Source organism: Pleurodeles waltl, chromosome 4_1 (assembly GCF_031143425.1).
Source record: "Pleurodeles waltl isolate 20211129_DDA chromosome 4_1, aPleWal1.hap1.20221129, whole genome shotgun sequence".
Classification (NCBI taxonomy): Eukaryota; Metazoa; Chordata; class Amphibia; order Caudata; family Salamandridae; genus Pleurodeles; species Pleurodeles waltl.
Window position 1 is genome coordinate 46877031 of NC_090442.1, and position 21513 is coordinate 46898543.

The 21513-nt window shown below is 45.4% G+C and overlaps 1 protein-coding gene across 1 annotated transcript in view; it reads left to right on the forward strand.

The window, feature by feature from the left end:
- LOC138286970 (zinc finger protein 850-like) overlaps positions 1 to 21513 on the forward strand; it is a 287157-nt gene that overhangs the window by 39095 nt on the left and 226549 nt on the right. The gene's annotated exons all lie outside the window — the stretch shown is intronic.

The window sequence follows — 21513 nt, forward strand, 5'->3', positions numbered from 1 at the left end:
ATTATAGTTCGGTCTAGTAATATTTTTATGATTTTTCGAGGCCTGAAGGCATATTGGATATTGTGAGGGATGTATGTGCTGGCCTTACAGCAGAAGAACGCTTTATTTGTTGACTGATGTTACATTTGTGCACATTATGGGGGTCATTCTGACCCTGGCGGTCACCGACCGCCAGGGCCAACGACCGTGGAAGCACCGCCAACAGGCTGGCGGTGCTTCGTGGGCCATTTTGACCGCGGCAGTAAAGCCGCGGTCAGAAAAGGGGAACCGGCGGTTTCCCGCCGGTTTTCCCCTGGCCCAGGGAATATGGGGATTCCGACCCCCTTCCCGCCATCCTGTTCCTGGCGGTTTTTACCGCCAGGAACAGGATGGCAGGAACGGGTGTCGTGGGGCCCCTGGGGGCCTCTGCACTGCCCATGCCACTGGCATGGGCAGTGCAGGGGCCCCCTAACAGGGCCCCATAATGATTTTCAGTGTCTGCTTCGCAGACACTGAAAATCGCGACGGGTGCCACTGCACCCGTCGCACCCCAGCAACTCCGCCGGCTCCATTCGGAGCCGGCTTCATCGTTGCTGGGTCTTTCCCGCTGGGCCGGCGGACGGCCTTTTGGCGGTCGCCTGCCGGCCCAGCGGGTAAGCCAGAATGGCCGCCGCGGTCTTTTGACCGCGGTGCGGTCATTCAGCGGTTCCCGCCAAGCGGGCGGCTACCGCCGCCCGCCGCGGTTGGAATGACCGCCAATGTGTTGACATTCGTAAGTAAACATGGCCACCAGTATCTTTGCTGTGACATTGACACTGTAGTTCTGATGGCAGAATGTGCAGAAGCTAACCCTTTGTAAGCTGCTCTGATTAAATAACCTATCTATTTCCATTAGCTATGTGCTTATCCCCCACTTCTGGCACGGATTACATGGGCACAGTATCTTTGGTAAACGTATATGTATACATTGAAAGGAAACCATAAGTGGGCTTTTGCCTTTTAATGTTGCCTCTGTTGCCATCATGATTTGTATTAGTAACTGTGTGGTTTGATCCATTCTCTTTCCAGATAAGTCAGTCACATTGTTCCCTTTAGTGTGATTGCCTTGACTTTTATGGGCCACGGGATTCTGTCCATGGACCAAAGGAAGCTTGTCCTGAAGGGCAGCCACCTTTCTCCAAGGCTCTCTGGCATTTATCAATTTACTTTTTGAGGCTCTGAATATGTTAAGGTGCCAATGCAGGAAATCCACATAAAACTCTTCTACTCGGAATATTGAATCCAACACTATTAGTGTGGGAACAGACAGATCAGCTTCCTGAAGTAAGAAGGAATTAATTAGTGCAGTGGAATCCCCCTAGAACTGCAAAGGACTTTAAAGTTACCATCCTGCACTACAGAGCAAACTGAAAAATATTTCTGCTTACTGCCACTGGTATGCTGCGCAGAGCCATTTAAATAGATCACACTCTTACATTCATATATGGGTAACGTGGAATTTGTCGAATTGTGGATAGATAGTGTGATCCAAGCACTATATTTTGACTAATATCTAAAGTAATGTTATAGTTTTTCAGTTAAATTCATCAGTCCAGTAAGTACTGTGAACATTTTTTGATGAGTGGCATGGCACCGTTACAGTCTGATGCTGTGGTTGATCCAGGATTGTGTTTAAATCATGCTTTGCGTCTGAGCCAGAGGCTTTGATGTATATTGAACTTGAACCTGTGGTTCACCCTGTAGAAAAATTGCATGTGGTACAGAGTCCTTATCGCACCCCGCTTGGTTTCTGTATAAAGCAGGGGCTTGTTTTAATTCCCACTCAAGGATATTGTACCCTGAGTTTCTCAGACACTAAGTAGGAAAATGCTTCCATTATTACCTCCTATCTGCAAGGTGCATTTCTTACTAAGGAAGGAGGCCAATCATTCGCAGCTGGGATGATGTCATAGGCATCTGATAAATGGGACCAGAAGACCTTTTTCCGGGAGTGTGATATATCCACCTCTCTCTGGTTTTCTATATTATAAATCCAGAGATGACGTGTCCAGCTGTTATTTGTAACTAAATGTATTCTTCAGTTGCAGTTGTGTCCAGATTCTCTTTGAAAGTCTGGCAAACTATAGTTAATTCCTCCGCTCTCTCCAGAAGTGCTGCTGCCGAAGTCTTGCTCCACTAAAGTACTTGTGGTGACTGAGACTGCCACTTTCTTCTTCTCAAAATGAACTTTTGTAACACAACCATTCTCTTCCTTCATTATGCTTATTTCAGTATAATTTTATTCTTTTTCCTTATTCATTGGATGTATTTGTCCTTCCTACGACACTCTGTTTGTCCGCTCCTTTCTTCTCTTCCAGTTTCCCCAGAATCCTGCGATGAATGTGAGATATAGGTATCAGTGTTTTTTAATCTTTTCCGGGTCCCTCAAATTGTATCCACTCCTACCGGTCTCTTGCTGTGGAAGAGTTCCAGACCTTATTTTCCATTTAAGTCCTCCTTTTTTTTGATAGCTTTTGAAGATGTTTCTATACCGGAACCATGAAACGTCTCAATAACTCTAGGTAGTTCACATTTACGGTCCTGTGTATGAACAGCAGGCAACCACTGGTGAACAGCCAGTAATGCCACTTTCCCCTAGATGTTACGAAGAAGTATTAAAGAGTCGGTGTCAACATTACTAGTTTACTTTCAGGCCCAAATCATCTTCTCGCTCTTCTTTTAATATCTTCAGTAATGGCACTTAAAAGGGTGTGCTATGCATAGTAGTATATATGCTAGCAGCTACTGTTCCCCATGCTTAGTAGTATATACACTAGCAGCTAGTCCTCCCCATGATTAGAAGTATATACACTAGCAGCTACTGTTCCCCATGCTTAGTAGTACATACACAAGCAGCTAGTGCTCCCCATGGTTTGTAGCATATACACTAGCAGCTACTGTTCCTCATGCTTAGTGGTATATACACTAGCAGTTACTGTTTCCCATGGTTAGTAGTATTTACGCTAGTAACTACTGTTCCCCATGCGTTGTAGTATATACACTAGCAGCTGCTGTTCGCCATGCTTAGTAGTATATACAATAACAGCTACTGTTCACTGTGCTTAGTAGTATTTAGGCTAGTAACTACTGTCCCCCATGCTTAGTAGTATATACAGTAACAGCAGCTTTTCTCCATACTTAGTAGTATACATGGTAGCAGCTACTTATCTCCATGCTTAGTAGTATATATGTTAGCAGCTACTGTTCCCCATGATTAGTAGTATATTCGTTAGCAGCTATTGTTCCTCATGCTTTGTAGTATATACGCTAGCAGCTACTGTTCCTCATGCTTAGTAGTATATATGCTAGCAGCTACTGTTTTCCATGCGTAGTAGCATATATGTTAGTAGCTCCTGTTCCCCATGCTTAGTAGTATATGCAATAGCAGCTCCTGTTCCCCATGCTTAGTAGTATATGCAATAGCAGCACCTGTTCTCCATGCTTAGTAGTATATGCACTAGCAGCACCTGTTCTCCATGCTTAGTAGTATATGCACTAGCAGCACCTGTTCTCCATGCTTAGTAGTATATGCACTAGCAGCACCTGTTCTCAATGCTTAGTAGTATGTGTCCTAGCAGCTCCTGTTTCCCATGCTTAGTAGTTTATACGCTAGCAATACTGTTCCCCATGCATAGTAGTATATACACTAGCAGCTCCTGTTTCCCATGCTTAGTAGTATATACGCTAGCAGCTCCTGTTCCCCATGCTTAGTAGTATATACGCTAGCAGCTCCTGTTCCCATGCATAGTAGTACACATGCTAGCAGCTCCCCATGCATAGTAGTATATACGCTAGCAACTACTGTTCCCCATACTTAGTAGTATATATGTTAGCAGCTTCTGTTCCCCATCCTTTGTAGTATATATGCTAGCAACCACTGCTCTCCACGCTTAGTAGCGGATACAATAACAGCTCCTGTTCTTCATGATCAGTACTATACATAAGCCGCTTTTGTTCTCCAAGATTAGTAGTGTATATATGCTAGCAGCTACTGTGCCCATGTATGGTACTATATATGCTAGCCGCTACCGTTCCCCATGCTTAGTAGTATATAAGCTAGCAGCTACTGTTCCCCATGCTTAGTAGTATATACAATAACAGCTACTGTTCACTGTGCTTAGTAGTATTTAGGCTAGTAACTACTGTCCCCCATGCTTAGTAGTATATACAGTAACAGCAGCTTTTCTCCATACTTAGTAGTATACATGGTAGCAGCTACTTATCTCCATGCTTAGTAGTATATATGTTAGCAGCTACTGTTCCCCATGATTAGTAGTATATTCGTTAGCAGCTATTGTTCCTCATGCTTTGTAGTATATACGCTAGCAGCTACTGTTCCTCATGCTTAGTAGTATATATGCTAGCAGCTACTGTTTTCCATGCGTAGTAGCATATATGTTAGTAGCTACTGTTCCCCATGCTTAGTAGTATATATGCTACTATCTACTGATCCCCATGCTAAGTAGCTGTTCCCCATGCTTAGTAGCATATCTGCTAGCAGCTACTGTTTCCAATGCTTAGTAGTATATACAATAGCAGCTACTGTTCCCCCTGCTTGGTAGTATGTACACTAGCAGCTACTGTTCCCCATGATTAGGAGTATATTCATTAGCAGCTACTGTTCCTCATGTGTATTAGTATAAATGCAAGCAGCCCCCGTTCCTCCTGCTTGGTAGTATGTACACTAGCAGCTACTGTTCCCGGTGATTAATACTATATACGCAAGCAGCTACTGCTCATCATGTAGTATAGCCGTCTACTAACAGGGCCCTACCAAGAGGAACACACATAGTAAATATCTTATGCTTGTCTTAAGTGTTGTATGAAGATAAACCACCTGTAGTTGGTTTGGTAATGAGCCAAAATAGATTTTTTAAAAATGATTGGTGGGTGCTTTGCCCATTACTGCATGGATTGTCCATGGACTAGTTATTGGCATTGGTGCCCATGTTTGATCAACAGCAGCAGCAGGAATTCACATACTAGCCCCTGTCATCTGTGGTATGGATTGTCTAAGTCGGCCATAAATGGCCACTAATTTTCTTAACAAACTTCTTAATTCTGTAATAGCTAACTGGCCTACTTAAGGATGAGGGATGTAACCAGTTAATTCTGGCCAAGAAGCGCCTAGAAGGCATATGGAACCATTCTAACTTGTTTCACTACATGTTGTAACTCAAACGGGGCTTGTTATTCTTGGAAAACCTATAGGGAACTGTTCAGCAATTTCTAATGTTGTGCATGGTTTATAATTTGCCAGAAGTTCGGGATGGCAGGCGCTCTGTATGTTGTGAAATGTCTAGTTATAGGATCTACAGGTTCAGAATCCACCCATAAATAACATATTTGAAAGGGGTATGCTATATCTGCAGAGACTACTAGTGTTACTATGCACTAAGACTTGGTACCCATGTCTTGCCATGTACTGCACAGTACTGTACCAGTGAGTCCCTAAAATTAGCCCTTATCTGTACAACTATTTCTGGACAGATTCAGAATGTCTTTCAAAGTGGTAAAATACAGATGTGGAAATCTTTATTAATTAAGCGTTTAACAAATCCTACAGCTACTAGGAAGCTCCTAAGCTGAGAGGGATGTAATCCATATTACAACGGATGACTCCCTGTTAGTCATAATGGGTAGGGACTTGTGTGTGTCCTCTCAGAGGGTATTAAAACTCTGGCCCGAGTTGGACGCAGTGGTGCAATTTTGCTCATACAAGAGCCAACATGGCCCAGATTTTGAAGTCCTAACTCTGAGGAGAGCAGACTTCACCAACCCCAAAGTTATGAGGAAGGAAATTAGGTGGACTGCAGCCCACACACCACCCACTTCTTCATCAGAGATAGCATGTATTCAGCAATTATCAACTAAATCTAAAGCAGGCCCTATGTTTTGTGAAACAATGTTTTGTGAATCAGTAGATGTGAACAGACCTTTCTAACTGTGTTGTAGGAATGGAGAATGTTGGAGTCTGGCTCTCTATAGTGTGCAAAAGCGATGCATACTGTGCAGAGAGTCCGGGCAACCACACATTGGTTTACAGAGCTAGAAACTGACCACCTAATGCTCTAATTTTTAAGGTAGCAGCTTGGTTGAGCAGTTAGGCCAATTTGGAGAAGTGCTAAGCATTTTTTGTACTCACAGTAACAATAAATGTCGGCACACACTCAAAGGAATAACTCGAGACCAATTTCCAAAAATACTTCAGATTGTTATAAAAATTTTAAGACCAAGATCATCAAAATCGGGTAAGTACATTTTAAGTTATGATTTTTCAAAGTTTCGAAATTACGCATCATAGGAACCAATGCAAAGAAACTTTAAAAATGCGTATAAAAATCAGGCAATGCATTTACCCATGTCCCCTTTTGTTTTTAAGTCGCACTCATCAAGATGTCGGGTGGACCAGCCAGAGAAGTTTGGGCAGCTTTCTGTTCCGGTTGGAGCAGCTGCTGAAAGCCATTGGAGCTGGTGGAGGACCACAGCGGGGGACCACTTGAAAAAGCACTGCACAGGCAGACTTCAAGGTGAGTCTGGTGGGTCCCATTTGAGATGTATTAGTTGCAAGGGGTGGAGATACCTTAGAGCACAGCTGGTTCTCTGGTGCAGGGACCAGAAACGCCAGTTGGAGAACAGATGGGTCAGGCAAGAGCTGTGCGCAAAGGTGCCCTTGGAGCCAGGAGGCAAGTCACTTTGATGGTGGATTGCAGGTCAGCAGGGCGGGTGGTTGTTACGTGTCCTGAACTCCGTCATCTGGTGCTTGCTTCTGGTACTTGGAGAGTCCAGAGATGATGTTGCATCAGGGTGTCTGACGTTGGGGGTCCAGTATCCCTGGCTATTGCATGGTTCAGCCACTTGAGGTTGCTGTGCCACCAAACTTGGGACATTTACAGGGTTTGTCCTCCAGGTCCGTCAGGTGGAATTTGGTCCGGCTGCTGTGTCCGATTCCTTGGTCAGCAGCCGGTCAGGGAACTGAACTTCACTGGTCTTTGCTTCTTAGTTGCAGGGAGTGATGCCTTTGCTCTGGAGGGAGGTCCTTGGCAATTTTCAGAAGTGTAGAGGTCCTCTGGGGTTTTGTAGAGTCCATCTGATGTCCTGTCGAATCCATAGCGGTGATTGTCGAATCCTGGATGCAGGAGGCAGGGTTTGGTGCCTTTTTCTTTGTGCGGATGGACTTCTGTTCTCGAGCCTTGGATCTTCTTTGTTGCTGGCCTTCTTGTGTCTGTGGAATCTAATCTGCAGGTCTAAGGGTGCCCACTAAATACTGCACTTAGTGGGCGTTTAGAGGAGTTCCTAGTAGTGATCCATGAATCCTCTACCTTAGGGTGGCTACCCTCCTGTGGGCAGAGGTCACTTCCCTATCCCTGATTGGCTATCTTCCTACCATGCAAGATCGAGGAAAATTAAATGGAGGGTTAACCTCGCATGCAGCACCATAGGGGTGGTGCAAACTGGGGGTGGGCACTCCTCCTGCCCTTTGTGCATTTTCCCACCATTGCTTCCACCAAAAGTGGGGGTTTGCAACAGGGCGCCCATCTGCTGCTAGCAGCAGGGCTGGGGGTTGAGTTTCAAGGACGGCAAGTCCTTTGAAACTCACAGGGAGGGCTATGCACATTCCTGGGGGAGGAGGTGTAACACCTCTGCTCAGGAAGGGCTTTGTTTTCTGAACCCAGAGAGCAAAGGCTCTCACCCCAGGGATCTAGAATCTTGTCGGGTGGTGGCAGGCTGGTTGTGACCGGCCACCAATCATGCCAGCGTTAGTTAACTTTTGAAGTGGTCACCTCTAAGGTGGTCCCTGGGTATATTTTGCAATAAATCCAATACTGGTACCAGTTTGATACCAAATAACCCAGGGTGCTGAGTGGCCATCATGTAGCTGTTAAACTCATACGGACCAGTGGCTAGCATATGCATTTAAATATCTGGACTATTCACTTACTGTGTCTCATGTTTGGCAAGAACACAGTAGGGGCATATTGCTCATGCATCCATGCCCACACATGGAGTATAGTGCACTCTTTCTTAGGGCTGAAGAGCATGCCATAGGGGTGACTTTTTTATATTTCATGCAGTATGTAGTGGACAGGTCACACAAGCTGTCTGCGATGTCAGTTTTGCATTTTAGGCTAGCACTAGGACACTCAGCCTGCAACGGCAGTGCTGGCGCACTTGGATGCATTGTCCCTGAGGGTGGCACAATCTGTGCTACTGCCCTCAGGGGCTTACCCTTCGTACCCCATGCCCTGGGTCCGTAAGTACCATTTACTAGGGACTTTTAGTGGCAGCTAAAGGTGTTGCTAATTGTGTCAGTGCATAACAACAATTTTGGGAAAGAGATCTGGCCTAGGGAACCTGTTTAACAGGGGCCCTGGTCACTAACAACTTTGAAACTACATCAAATACCTGGCAAAAGTGTGGGGGGGGGGCTAACCATGTCAAGAGAGGCACTTTCTCACAGAGACCTACTGACCCACTTGTGGAATGTTGTGCGTTCTATGCACCGGCCTAGGTCCTAGAGCTAACATCTCCATTGATGTTGTTTGTGTGTTTGTGTGTAGCCTGTATGGTGCTTTCATTATGTGTAGGAGTGCGTCTGAGCAATAGAGGCCTTTGGGTTACATTTCCAATAAAATACATTTGAGGGCTTTCTGACTATTATACAACATGAGGAATATGGGAGCACAACTGCTGCATATTCTGGGACAACTAAACTCAACCTTGAGAAGATACATTTTGTTGAGAACATTCAGAAAAGTCTTCAGGTTGCTCCGTGGAGGCTGGTAATTCTTTATTCTAGCAGAGAATGAAACGGGAAAGTTAATCATATAGTGAGTACAACGTAAGATGGACGATTGAGGCAAAGGTTCACTTATATCGCGATTTCTGAGGTTACAAATTAGCGTTCTCAACAGGTTCCCAGAGGTTAGGGGGTCTGGAATGTGATGGAGAAGGAAGATCTGTCTCCCTGTCCTGAAGCACCTGGCCTTCCTGCTGAGGGAGGGAAAGAGTGCACCACCCTGTGGGAGGCGTGATCTTTCAGAGTGAGCAGAAGCTGCTGACTCCAAGGGGAGGGCCCATCTGCCCAGAGAGACTCAGTAGAGAAACCAAGGACCAGGGGGAGGCTCTTCTGCCTGAGCGCTCTGCATTATGGCATTGTTCCGAAGCTGTGTCCAGATGGATCATGCTGCTGCGGTCCTTGGGCTATATCTGGGTAGCTTAATTCCTGAAACTGTGTTGAAGTTATCCTTGAGATCACTGCGCCATGCTAAACCTAATTGTGCCAAGCAGAATGCGCTGCTGCAAAGTCCTGAAGTTGTACCAGAGCTGACTGCACTGTTGTGATGAACGCACCACCATCTCATCACAGTGAGCTGAGTTTGGGTTACTTACTACCCAGGTCAACCGAAACCTGAAAGCGGATTTGCAACCAGCCGGAGCCTGCAAGCCTGAAAAGACTCTGGGTGCAGCCTCTTTGCACTGATGAGATACAAGCACACTTGGAAAGAAGGCAAGTAATGGGTACGCAAGCTCCTAAACCTCTGCCCATTTTTCCCTAAGAGCTCTTGGGGGCAATATTTATCAATGTTCTTTAGGAATGCCATATTCCACCTTTACCTACTTCACTTGGGCCTGTTCTCTAGGGATGATGGGTCTGTCACCTCCAGCCGGTCCATATACTCCACAGACTTAAGCCAGCAAATGCCCAAGTTACCTAGGTATTGATGACTGGATGGGTATGTGGACTGTTTGCCACATTTGAATTGCAGCACCTAAAAACCACAAACGCCACTCACTGCGGAGCAAACACCGGTGTCAAGAGTGTGTCAGGGTCTGCCCTGCGGTGAAATGTCCACAAACCGACTGGGTGTCCATGATATGGGCATGTCCGCCTTGCAAAAAAATTGGGATATCATGTTGGTGATTACATTGGAATTAAAATAGACCTGTGTCCCTGATCCTCAATGCTAGGTACTATGGTTCATGTTATATTTCTTTGCTTAGAAGTATATAAGGGGCGGTCTGTCTCTGGCGATGGCCTGATCAGTCATCACTGATTTATGGAAAGCTGAAGAGCCAAAAGAAATGTGGATGAAAATAATTAGAAATCATTAAGAATTGCGAATAATTACACTGGAAAAGACATTTGAAAAAACGAAATGGTGCACAAAAAATGCTTGCTAAAGTCTGGGTTTTGCATGTTGTAATAGCACTGTCCGATGTCAAGTGGTGAAATGTGCAGGGTGTAAGCTTCCAGGAGCAGGCAGGTTTTTTGATACTGAAGCATCTGGAATGGATTTTTTTTGTACACAATTGTATTTATTTTTTACTAGGAAATTAGTAAAACAATGATAAAAAATGAGAATATCTGAAAATCTAACATACAGATGTAAAAAACAGTGGTTTAACATTTAAGAATAGGGAAAGTGCTCCAAAGGTCGATTTATTGACTTTTTTTGGTAGAAAGTCTTTAGAACATATTTTCCAAGCAGGAATGCAGGTGACATCTTTTAAATATCACTGCTCTTGCTAATTATTAATGTGTGAGTTGATTACAGTGCTTTCAGCCTTCTTCTGAGGTTTGTTCGGTAGGGAAGTTTTGCAATGCCCCATGGCTGGAAGTTGTGAAACTGAGGAGGCCACTGGTTTATCTGCAGGAAAACATCCTCGCAAGAGCACAGTCGGTTGGACAGCAGCGGGGTCTTCTTAGCTCATGGGAGGTTAAGTTTGAAAGTTTTTTTTTTTTTTTATCCTTGTTACCATGGTTTCAAAGCATGGATGCTGTGGTAACCTCCTAAGAGAGAGAGAGGGGAAAAAAAACAAAAAGAAAACACAAACACAGACCCTTCATGTGGAAGTTGAATACTCCAGATATGCCGGAGGGACCAACTTATATCTAGTTCAAGGGGCAGTTGAGCCACGTGTAGTGTCCAATCAAATTGAAAGTTAGCTCCCAACTTGGAGTAGCGAATCACAGCAAAGTACATTTTCCTTTCAGTCTCCCACAGCTCCATTGCAACCATCATAAGGTGAAACTGCATCGGTTGTGGATTCCACCCGGGCAATTTCTGAAAAGCACCCAATGTGTGGTATGGCTTGTGAGGCCTCTTTGCTTACGTAAGGGGAGTATCATGTCAGACCCTGTGTGTGCAGATGGATTTTCTTGCTTCTTTTGCTGATCTGCTGATGGGACTTTTCTAACAGTGAGGTTCTGGGTAGTCTGATGTGGGAGCGGCATCTGTTGGAACTGAAATGTCCCCTGAATTGTGCCGTCATGCTCCCCTGCCCGAGTGACTAACTGGGAGTATCTGGTATCCTGGTTTTTGATTTTGACCCCAGCATCACACTAATGTAGTGTAAACATGAATGTCCAGGCCTGTCTGTTCATATAAGTCATGTACTGTTTCTGTCCTGGATCTGGAGGGGCCACCCAGGCGTGGCCCCTCTTTTGTTGAACAGTGAAGAACAATTCCTGTCATGCGTTTAGCATATGGAGCAGTGAGAGCCTTGTGCCTTGATATGTAAGTCAGTACTTGTGACCAGATGTGTTTACTTGTGTCACAGGAATGGAGGCCTACTAGCCCACAAATGTAAAGTTCTGCTTCCTGCACTAACCAACCTTCTGGTGCTAACATCCCAATGCGTGTTATGTGTCTATGTGTATGTGTAGCCAATATGGGTGGGGCATGCATTGTGCGTTTGTGCGGACTAGAGTAATAGTGGCATGTGGGTTCCACTTTGGAAGGTCCTGACCTGGACATGTGCAAAAGATGGAAGTGAATTGCTGATGTTCTTGAAGCTAGAGGGACGAGGCCTAGACAATGACTAGAGGAAAGAGGAGACAGGAGTCCCCTTAGAATAGTCATTAGCTCCCTTTGCTGTGAGTATTTGGTGGTTTATCTTTTGGAGCACTGCCATTTGGTAGATGTTGGGGGTGAAGTGTGGGACTGCAGTCTCTGTTTTTCAGAGTATAAAGGGTCCTTTAGGTGAGGCCAGCCTTTTGCCTGTTTCCTGATCACTGTTCAGTGTGGCTGTTGATAGCCAGGTACGGAAAGCGCACAGCCCTTTTGTTGGTGCTTCAAACTGGAGACAACCCTCCTGTGAGAAGCATCACTTTAAAGAAGGACTGTATCTGGAAGACAGCCTGGAAAGGGCTTTTGCAAGGGGAACCACTCCAATTGGAATCTATAGTTGGATTTGCAGACAGTAGACCCTCGTCTTGTGTTTGACCTATAAAAGTAGGACCCCACTACCCAACTTGGCCTCTATGGCCAAGGAAGAGTGTTCCAACGAGTACTCAGATGACTGCTGTTCAAGCAGGTCTGGTGTCCACCTCACTGCCTGTCTCCAGTCTCCAGTCTCCCAGGTTTGAGGGGCTGTGCAGCTGTCCTGTCCTGAAACACCCTGTAGCCAGTCTGCCTGCTTAGAGAACAAATGAGCCAGCCAACTCTGCCTCAGGAGTGTCTGACCCGGAGTAGTGAAGTGCAGCTACTAAAGGTACTGATAGATGGCACACAGATCTGTTTACTAAACCCACTAATAGGAACAACAGATTACATTATCAGACATTTGACCTGTGGGATAGATAATCATCCATATTCTTAACTCCTAAGAATTAGGAGAATAATGGCTCATGTTGAAAACTTTGAACAAGAAAGTGTTAACCCAGAGGCTATCCAAAGACATATCAGGTAAAAACAAGCAAAAGAATGGATACATTGACATGAATTCTCCATTTAAAGAAAAATTGGAGGAAAAAAACTGATTAGTTCTCCAAATATTCACAGCAAAGCAATAAAAAAACTAAATATAATTTTGAACCTTCACAAATCTTGGAAACTGTTGCAAACGTAATAACCACATGGTTCTCTGCCTCCCATAATAGCTGGCAGAAGGAGTATTAATATCAAAGAATATGTATCACAATGAAAAACTCAAAGGAAGCCTACACAGCCAAAGGAAATCTACCTTGTCACAATTACAACAACATTATCAATGATCCTCTTAAGTCACCCTTCACAGGTGGAAAGATTAAACTTAGATCTTCCTCTACATGTGATACATCCAGAGGTCTCCAAAAGGTCGATTGTGAGCTAGCAGGAGCTGGTAGGCTGCAGCTGGGTAGCTTAGACATGATAATTGCCTGCCTGCCTTGTTGAGAATATACAGCTGGACACCTGATGATGCAGCTACTTAAACCACTTTAAGCCTGAGCACATCCACGTGTGATTCTCTAGATCAAGACAGTGATTTAAGTTGACCTCAGAGAAGATTTGTGCCCCCTTAAGCAGGAGAATCATGGCCTGGACCTTGGAGCCCGAGGATCGCTCCTTTTTAATTACTTTGTTTGGCTGTCACATATCCACACAGATGCACATCACCACCCAGACTGTTTTCGTGGGAACTAGGACAATCGGGGACACCCATGGGGTTGGTCTTGGAACAGGATCAATGATGTTTTGTTCTAGAAGGGTGTTGATTTGGACTTCAACTTTCTGGGTGTGAAAATGTATTCCCTTGAAATTTTCAGCCACAAGCTTGACTTTCACATGTATGTTTGGTCACTTATGCTTTATTTTAAGTGTTCCCATTCTATGGAATAGTTCAGGAATCAATTTACAACTTCTTTACACAGGACCAGCAGCATGCAGTTTTACAGCTGTGGGTGAAATTCAGAATGCAGACTGTCAGCATTAACCAATATCAGAAATATGTCATATGCATCTGTTCTGCAATTAAGAGAGAGTGTGGTCTGAAAACAGCCCAATCAAGACTATGGCTTACATGAGTCATAGATATCAACATGGACCATGGTGGGCTTCAGAGAAAACACGGCGCCCGTATCAGCCAAGAAATAAATGTCATATCAGCAAAGACCTCCACTACCAGTTCTTTGGTGTAATCATATTTATTAATGAAGCTGTTGTGAATGAAAAATGTGGTCGTAACCATGCATGGGATCTGGTGGCGTACTCCTTCTCAGTCGTTATTTCTCTTGCCATTGATTTCATGAAGAGTCTAGTTTCTTTTCTCTTTCAGGTGCTTTAGATTGTGCAGAAAACTAAACTGCAGATATTCATAAATAAATGATCTCTTTTGCCACGTACATTTAATTGCCCATGATGCACTGGGCATTGAGAAGACCTGGGCATTGGGAAAACTGAGTCTGCAGGAGGAGCAATCACTATTCCCATTGACGTCTGATGTTCAAGAGTCTTTGATGCCTCAGCGAAACAGGAGGATTCAATTTGTGCTATGAGCTCTTCAGAGCTGTATTTGTCAAGTTCACAATTCTTCACAAGCACCTTTAATCTGCAGGTGAAGGCATCAATTGTTTCTCAAGGTCTGTCTCATGGAGGAGAATATGTAGCTTTTCATTGGGATTCAAATATTTAATCAGATGCCTTTTCAGTCCTCTGTATGTGTCAGTGTCATCTGAAGGAAGGTCAAAGGTAATATCTTGTGTGCCAGAATCAGCGCAGAGAGGCAGGAACCCTTCATATCTCACCTGTGACACCGATGCTAATTTCAAAGGTGCCTCTCAGTAAACCCATCTCGCTCCAGCCTCCATACTTCACTTTAGTTAAATCCAAGGGCATACCCACTGCAGCAGAATCACAAGAAACATGGACAATGTTAGTGATATGTCTCACATAAGGCTTGTAATCACTTCCGTAGGTAACATAAGTTTAACTTTTGCCTCAGAAAAGGCAGTCTCCTCTTCTGAGGACAAGATCATTGAGGAATCCCCAACTCTAGCAATAACCAAACTGAATGTTTTTATATGGACATACCTGTGATGAGCTGCTTTGTGAACACCACTGACACAAAGTGCAGTTATAAAGAGACAAACCTTTTCTATATCTTTTTCACATAGACCAGCACTCTTCTGGTCTGGTGATAGAAGGTTGGTGGGAGCATGGCAGTGCAGGGTCTGCTGTGCCCCATCACGTTTTCCATCTCTGAGTCAGAGAAGAACATCCCTTATCCCATTGCTTCTGCTCTGAGTTCCGTTGTATGCGACAGACCTCTCAAGTTTTTGAGAATGTCGGGAGTGAAAACTAATCAGCGTACTGATGACCTCACAGGAAGTGTTGTCACTTAACATTTGACTTGGCAATGTCAAAGGAAGACATTACTGAATTTATAGACATGATCAGAACCCATGTAAAGTGATACAAGTAACACCCAAGTTTCACTAAAATAGGCATTCAAATGTTCATTCAACTGAATCTATAATACGTGCATTACTCGGGGTGCAAAGTGGGAAACGTTTTGCCATCAAAATGTGGCACAGAGGGACTGGTCTGTGCAGAAGAGTTAGGTGCTACTCAGCACACAGCAGACGTCTGAGCAAAGTCTCGTGAGGTTCTAGTTCTTCCCCCTAGTTTGTGAGAATCAGCCAGATGTGAGACTTCAACATGACCTCTGAATGTGCGATTGCACCCAAGGCTATTTGCATGATGCTAGAAAGGGTTGCTGCACTCTCTCATCAAGGGTGTGTCGATGAGAAGTGTACTGTGATATAGGAGCCTGTGTGAAGGAGCCCAACATTTTCGAGTGATCAAATACTGATCCCCCCGTACTTTAGACCATGCACACCCACTCATTGTTATGATACCATGCACACTGTGAGAAAGATCTGGACCAAACCAGACTTCTTTATCTTGGAAATTCATTGTTTCAATGATATATTTCTTTATTGTTTGTAAGTAAATCTTTGTTGAGAGAGGGAGACGGTCAACAAAGCAACAAACAAAGACACAGTCTCTATTATCAATGACCGACAGAGGCATCTATTTTAATAATTTAAGAGGCAATTGTTTTCTTAAGCTAGAAACTCAAAACCTAATTTGGGCCAAAATGTCAGTCTTGTTAGAGGATATAAAACCATATTAAAGATAAGAAAAATCCCATAGACACAATTAACTGAAAAAACAAAGGTTACAGGGACGTTATATTTAGGCTTACATTTTAAACAAACCCATAAAAATTCTGCGGTTATAGTTATTTAAAGTAGCTATAACTTGTGCCTTAAGGTAACTATAACTTGTGCTTTCTCCATGCCTGCTAATTACCCCACATATTGCAACGCTCATGACATCTTCGATAACATCACTGATAATATGAATGAAATATTTGTAGTAAAACTATTAAGGAAAAAACTGCATGGGGGGACCCGAGTTATAGTTACATTAAGGCACAAATTAATTTTTACAGCAAATTTGTGACGTCGCAAATTCGTAGCAAACATTTTTTTTAAAGTGCAGCCTCCCGCACTTGTAAAGTCCCTGGGTGGGCCAGGTCCTGGGGCATGTTTAAAATAAAGGAGGGGGGGAGCACGGGGCCCTCCTCCCCAGGGCTTAATTGTCCCTGGGAACCGCCACCTCCTTGGGGCTTAATGCTATTTCTATGCAGGTGGCTGCGCCTCCCGTAGGTCCAGGGACTGCCACCTCCCTGGGGCTTAATGCTAATTGTATGCGGGCCGTGTGCCCCTCCCCACAGCGCTGGGGGGGAACCTGGCCCCCATGCAGCTGTGGGGACCACCACCTCCCTGGGGCTACAACAAAAGAGTGAAGGGGTCCATTTTGGCCCCCGACCCTGGGGACCACCACCTCCCCGGGGCAATGCTTGTTGGAGGGGGCCACATGACGTCTCTTTAGGACCCACTGATCACCATGATGGCTGGCAGCTCCCACTAAGAAAACGCAAACAAAGTCAGCTTTCAGCAAACAGGAGCTGTCAAACACTGCCAGGAAGCAGAGTTTTCATCTGTTTCCCTGCACACAAACATGCGTGCAGGGAAACAGATGAAAACATTGCTCCCACAAGTAGGGAGCTGCTTAGGATGTGTGCCCACATCATGACGGTCCCACCCCCAAGGTGGACCAGCTGATGTGGATACCACTTTTCAAATTCCTCCATCTTGTTTTGGGCAGAATTAGTATTCTAGGGTCAGAGTTATGCCCACTTCCCAGCGGAAGTGGTCATATAGAGGGTGTAGTCACCCTAAAGGTAGGCAACCCATTGGCTGCTACCTGGCACTAACTGTAACACCCCTAAATTGAGTATTTAGGGTGCACCCCTGAACCCAAGTAACTCTGATTCAACGGATCAAGAGAAGAAGGAGAAAGAAGAGTAACTGCCTGGTGAGAACTGCAGAAGAATTCTGGACTTCTTGGCACAAAACCCTGACTGCCTGCAACTCTCTTGACAATCGTGAAAGAGTGACTTGTTCCATCATCCCTACTTCTCATCCCTCATCCATGTTTCTCATCTCTACTTTTCATTCATCATCCCTACTTCTCTTCCATCATCCCTACTTCTTATCCCTTGTCCCTGCTTCTCATCTCTACTTCTCTTTCATCATCCCTACTTCTCATTCATCATCCCTGTTTCTCTCCGATTGGGAAAACATTGGATTCTCTGCATGATGTACTTCTTTTTAGTACACCATATGGAGAGCCAGCGTTCTACAGTTGTTATGTTAAGTGTATTTGTAGAGCACACTATCACCCAAAAGGGTGTCCTGGTGCAGCAGAGGTGTGGAAGTCTAACCTTGAGGGCAGAGCCATTTGAAGAGCCAAGTCTTCAGCTTCTTTCTTAACTCAAGAAGCGTGGAGGAGGATTATGTGTTGAGGGATGTTGCTCCTCGCTTTAGGAGTGATGTTTGAGAAGGGTTGGTATCTGGATCTGTTTCTGTGTATGTGTGGGATGTATCAAAGTATGAATCTGGCTAACCAAAGGTGCTAGGAGGTTGATGGAAGACGAAGTGGTTGTTAATGTAGGCAAGGCCTGTTTGTGTGGTGCTTCTAATGTATGGGTGAGGACTTTCAGCTGAGGTGGCTTATGTATCTGGAGCCAGGGAGCTCTCTCTGGTGTGGTGTGATATGTGTTCCGCATGGGAGGTTGAAGTTGAGTCTAGCTGCTGAGTTTTTTTTTTTTTGCCGCCCTCTGGTGAGCTGTTGATGATTCCTGAATAAAGAGTTCCCTTAGTCCCTACTACTGGTAAAAAGTGCATGGTGATGAGTTCTCGTGTTGCTCGGGAGCCATTTGAAGATTTTCTTCAGCATCTTCAGGATGTGGAAGCAGTGACAGTGTTGACATGGGCGGACATGTCCAGCTTTTTGTCAATGATGATCCCTAGGTTAATTATCTTTAGGGCAAAAAAAGTAGAGGATGCTAACATGTTGAGCTGATCCTCAAAGTTCAAGTTATTGTCAAAAAGCATTCCCAAATGTTTTCACTTTCCGTAGTGGTAGAGGGGTGTTTTGCTTTCACTAATGACCGAGCTGACAAAAATCTCTGGAATGCACTTCTCAGTTCAAAGAAGACATTTATTATTATTTCACCACAAGGTTCCTAAAAAGGAGGTTAGCATGTTAAAAGCACACGTTTAAAAATAGTTACAGCAATGAAAGGAGAATATACCAAAATGATTCTCAACTGCAATGTACAGAACAAATACATGTAGTTATAATTCTATTATACAAAGCAAATAATGAAGTAGAAATTAATCACCATAGGGCCTCCCAAGGTCTTCATCCTTCTCATGCCAGCAGGATAATGACCCCTTTCGACAGCAAAAGAGAAAGAGATTACAACCCTCACAGGACAAATATCAGGCATCTGACGTCAAGAATCCTGATTGAGGCCACTCCACTCTCTCGCTGTCGCACTGGGTCTTTTATACCTTAAAAAAAACAGAAGGAGCTTTCTGGAAAAAAAACCCTCATTTAGCAATTCTAAACATGCTGGCTAATTTAGGTCAGAGTTGAAAGAAACAGATTGGAACAGGCCAGTTTCCCAAATTGTCTCTCCCAAGCCCAAGCCATTCCCTGCTTGCACTATAAACATCAGTCTGGTACATTCTTTTTTTTTTTGTAAACAAATTTTATTGCTGTAAAGTGGTGATGATTCATGCAGACATCAACGAGCCAGATGTATCAAAATTCTTATGGTACATAAAATTTTGTTAAATGTTGTTCGCTCTTTTACATAGTTAATGGGATAACCGGTGATAGTATTTTTATACCAATATAACATTTTCCATCAGCTTTAGAGAATTTATTTCCCATTGCTATTTCCATAGCTAGCGTGAGGTTCAAGCTAGCCTAGCCTGTTCATCCAGATGGTTGACGTACAGATAACAGTTAGGTTGAAATGTACCTGGTAATTCAGTTTATGTGTGTCCGTTGAGAGTGTGTAATGCTCAAAGTGTAACTAGTCCCCTCCCTCCCCCACCCCCTCAGCTTGTGTCCTGTGATGACTATGTGTTGTGTTTGGCCATGCCTGACCCACCCAGGCCATGCCAGTCGCGCAGGGCGCCCCAAGTAGCCCGCCTGGAGACCCCCTCCTTTCCTAGTGTGTGCTGTTGAGAGGGCATCAATCCGCATGTGTAATTGCCTGTGTGAGGGTGTCTCGCCCCGGGTCCGAATGCTCCGTCTGCAATGCTATGACAATCTGATCACAAGCCTCCTTCATCTCAGGGGACCCCAGACCCCTTCTTAGTTCTGTGTATAGCACTGTTCCCTCACTTTCGTCCCACTTCCTAAGCTCCCTTCGCCAGTCGCGAAGCCGCAGGCCCCCGAGGCCTTCCAGTTCCTTGTCAGCTCCCTTAGGGCTAATATAAACGCCAGGTCTTGGAATCTGCTAGTGGCCTTATTCTTAGGGGTATGTGGGAACCAATGAAGTATGCATCTAGCGGGTGTGTGGGTAATATCGATCTCTGTGATGTTAGCCACTTCTGCGATCACTGTGTCCCAGTAAGACTCCAGCTGGGGACAGGGCCAAATCATGTGGAGGAAATCCGCCGCCCCCTCTTCACAGCGGGGGCATTTCGCCTCTCTTATTCTAAAGTGATCTCGTAATCTAAGTGGGGTGAGGTAGGCTCTGTGTAGTATGTAAAACTGTATAAGCTGGAACCTAGCATTTCGGGACACCTTAGGCGTTCTTTCCAGAATACGTGCCCAGTCGGTATCTGGTATCTGCGTCCCCAGATCGCGCTCCCATTTCTGTTTCAGTCCCAGTAGGGGAATCCCTTCCTCCTCCTCAATCATCCTGTACAGCCTAGTGACCGCCTTATGTGTGCACCCTGTCGTCAGCAAATAATTACTAAGACCATGGTGAGGAGGTTCAGCAGCTCCAGTCCTCCAATGTCGCGCAACGGTTGGGGTGAGCGCGCAGTTTAATAGGAAATGGCCCTGCAGGGGAGGTCATGTTCCTGCCTAAAATCCTCAACGGGTAGTAGGTTGACCCCTCTGTACAACTCCCCTAGCTGTGTGACCCCTGCCTCAGCCCAGGAAAGTAGGCCCCTCCTCTCTCCCATCCCAGGAAGCCAGCGAAGCTAGGGTAATGGTATATCAGGAGAGTACGACACACTCTTCCTGCCCTACGAAGGCATCGCCTCCAGCATCTGCAGATAACGGCAGGCTCAATAGATTTCGTCCGTCCTCTCCCTGTAGCGTTAAAAAAGATTCCGGCCAGTTCAGAAGTTGGGGGGATCATCAGGCCCTCTACATTCTCTCCAACTCCGCCATCTCCCACCCATCTCGCTAACCATTGCAGCTGCGCAGCAAGATAGTATGCTTCAAAATCGGGCACCGGCAAACCACCCCCGCACGGGGTTTTTTCAGTGTCGCCAATGCCAGCCTGCGCCTGTCCTCCTCCCTCCCCCCAGACAAACACGGTGACCGCCATGTCCAGTTCTCTAAACAAGGCGTGCGGCACCCAAAGGGGCAATGCCGCAAAATAATACAGCAGTCTAGGCAGCGCCACCATCTTGAGGAGGCCGACCTGTCCGGCCACCGACAATGGGAGCGATCCCCAAAAACCAAAGCACAATCTCAGGGCCCCCGCCGCCCTTCCGCTGTTACCGTCTAGGATATCTGGTTGGGAGTGGAAGATTCTTACCCCCAAGTACGTGATACATTGCTGCTCCCATGTCACTCCGCCCATCTCTGTTGGCGGTGTGGCGCCCGTAACCATTGGGAACAAAAATTATTTTTGCCAGTTGACCCACAATCCCGATAACCGTCCGAAGGGTGCCAGTAGTGCCTGCGCCCCCTCCCTTTCTGGTATTTCGTAAGAATAAGAGAAGGTCGTCCGCATACAGCGCGATCACATGGCGCCGGCCGCACCTGACCAGGCCCTGGTACCAGGCGGCTGTCATAGCCTGAGCGACCAATGGCTCCATCGCCAAAGCGAACAGCAGCGGTGACAGCGGACATCCCTGTCTGGTGCCCCTGCCAACTGCATACTGTGCTGAAATGCATGTGCCCGTCCTTACCCTTGCCTTGGGGTCTGCGTAAAGCAATTGTGTCCAACTAATAAAGCCTTCCCAAAGACCCATGTGAGCGACCACTATATATAAGTAATCCCACTCCAGGCTGTCAAATGCCTTCTCTATGTCTATAGCAAGGACCGCAGCGCCTGGGTCAGCAGGGGTCGCCAATTCCATGAGGGACAGCACCCGGCGTACATTCTGGGCGGTGA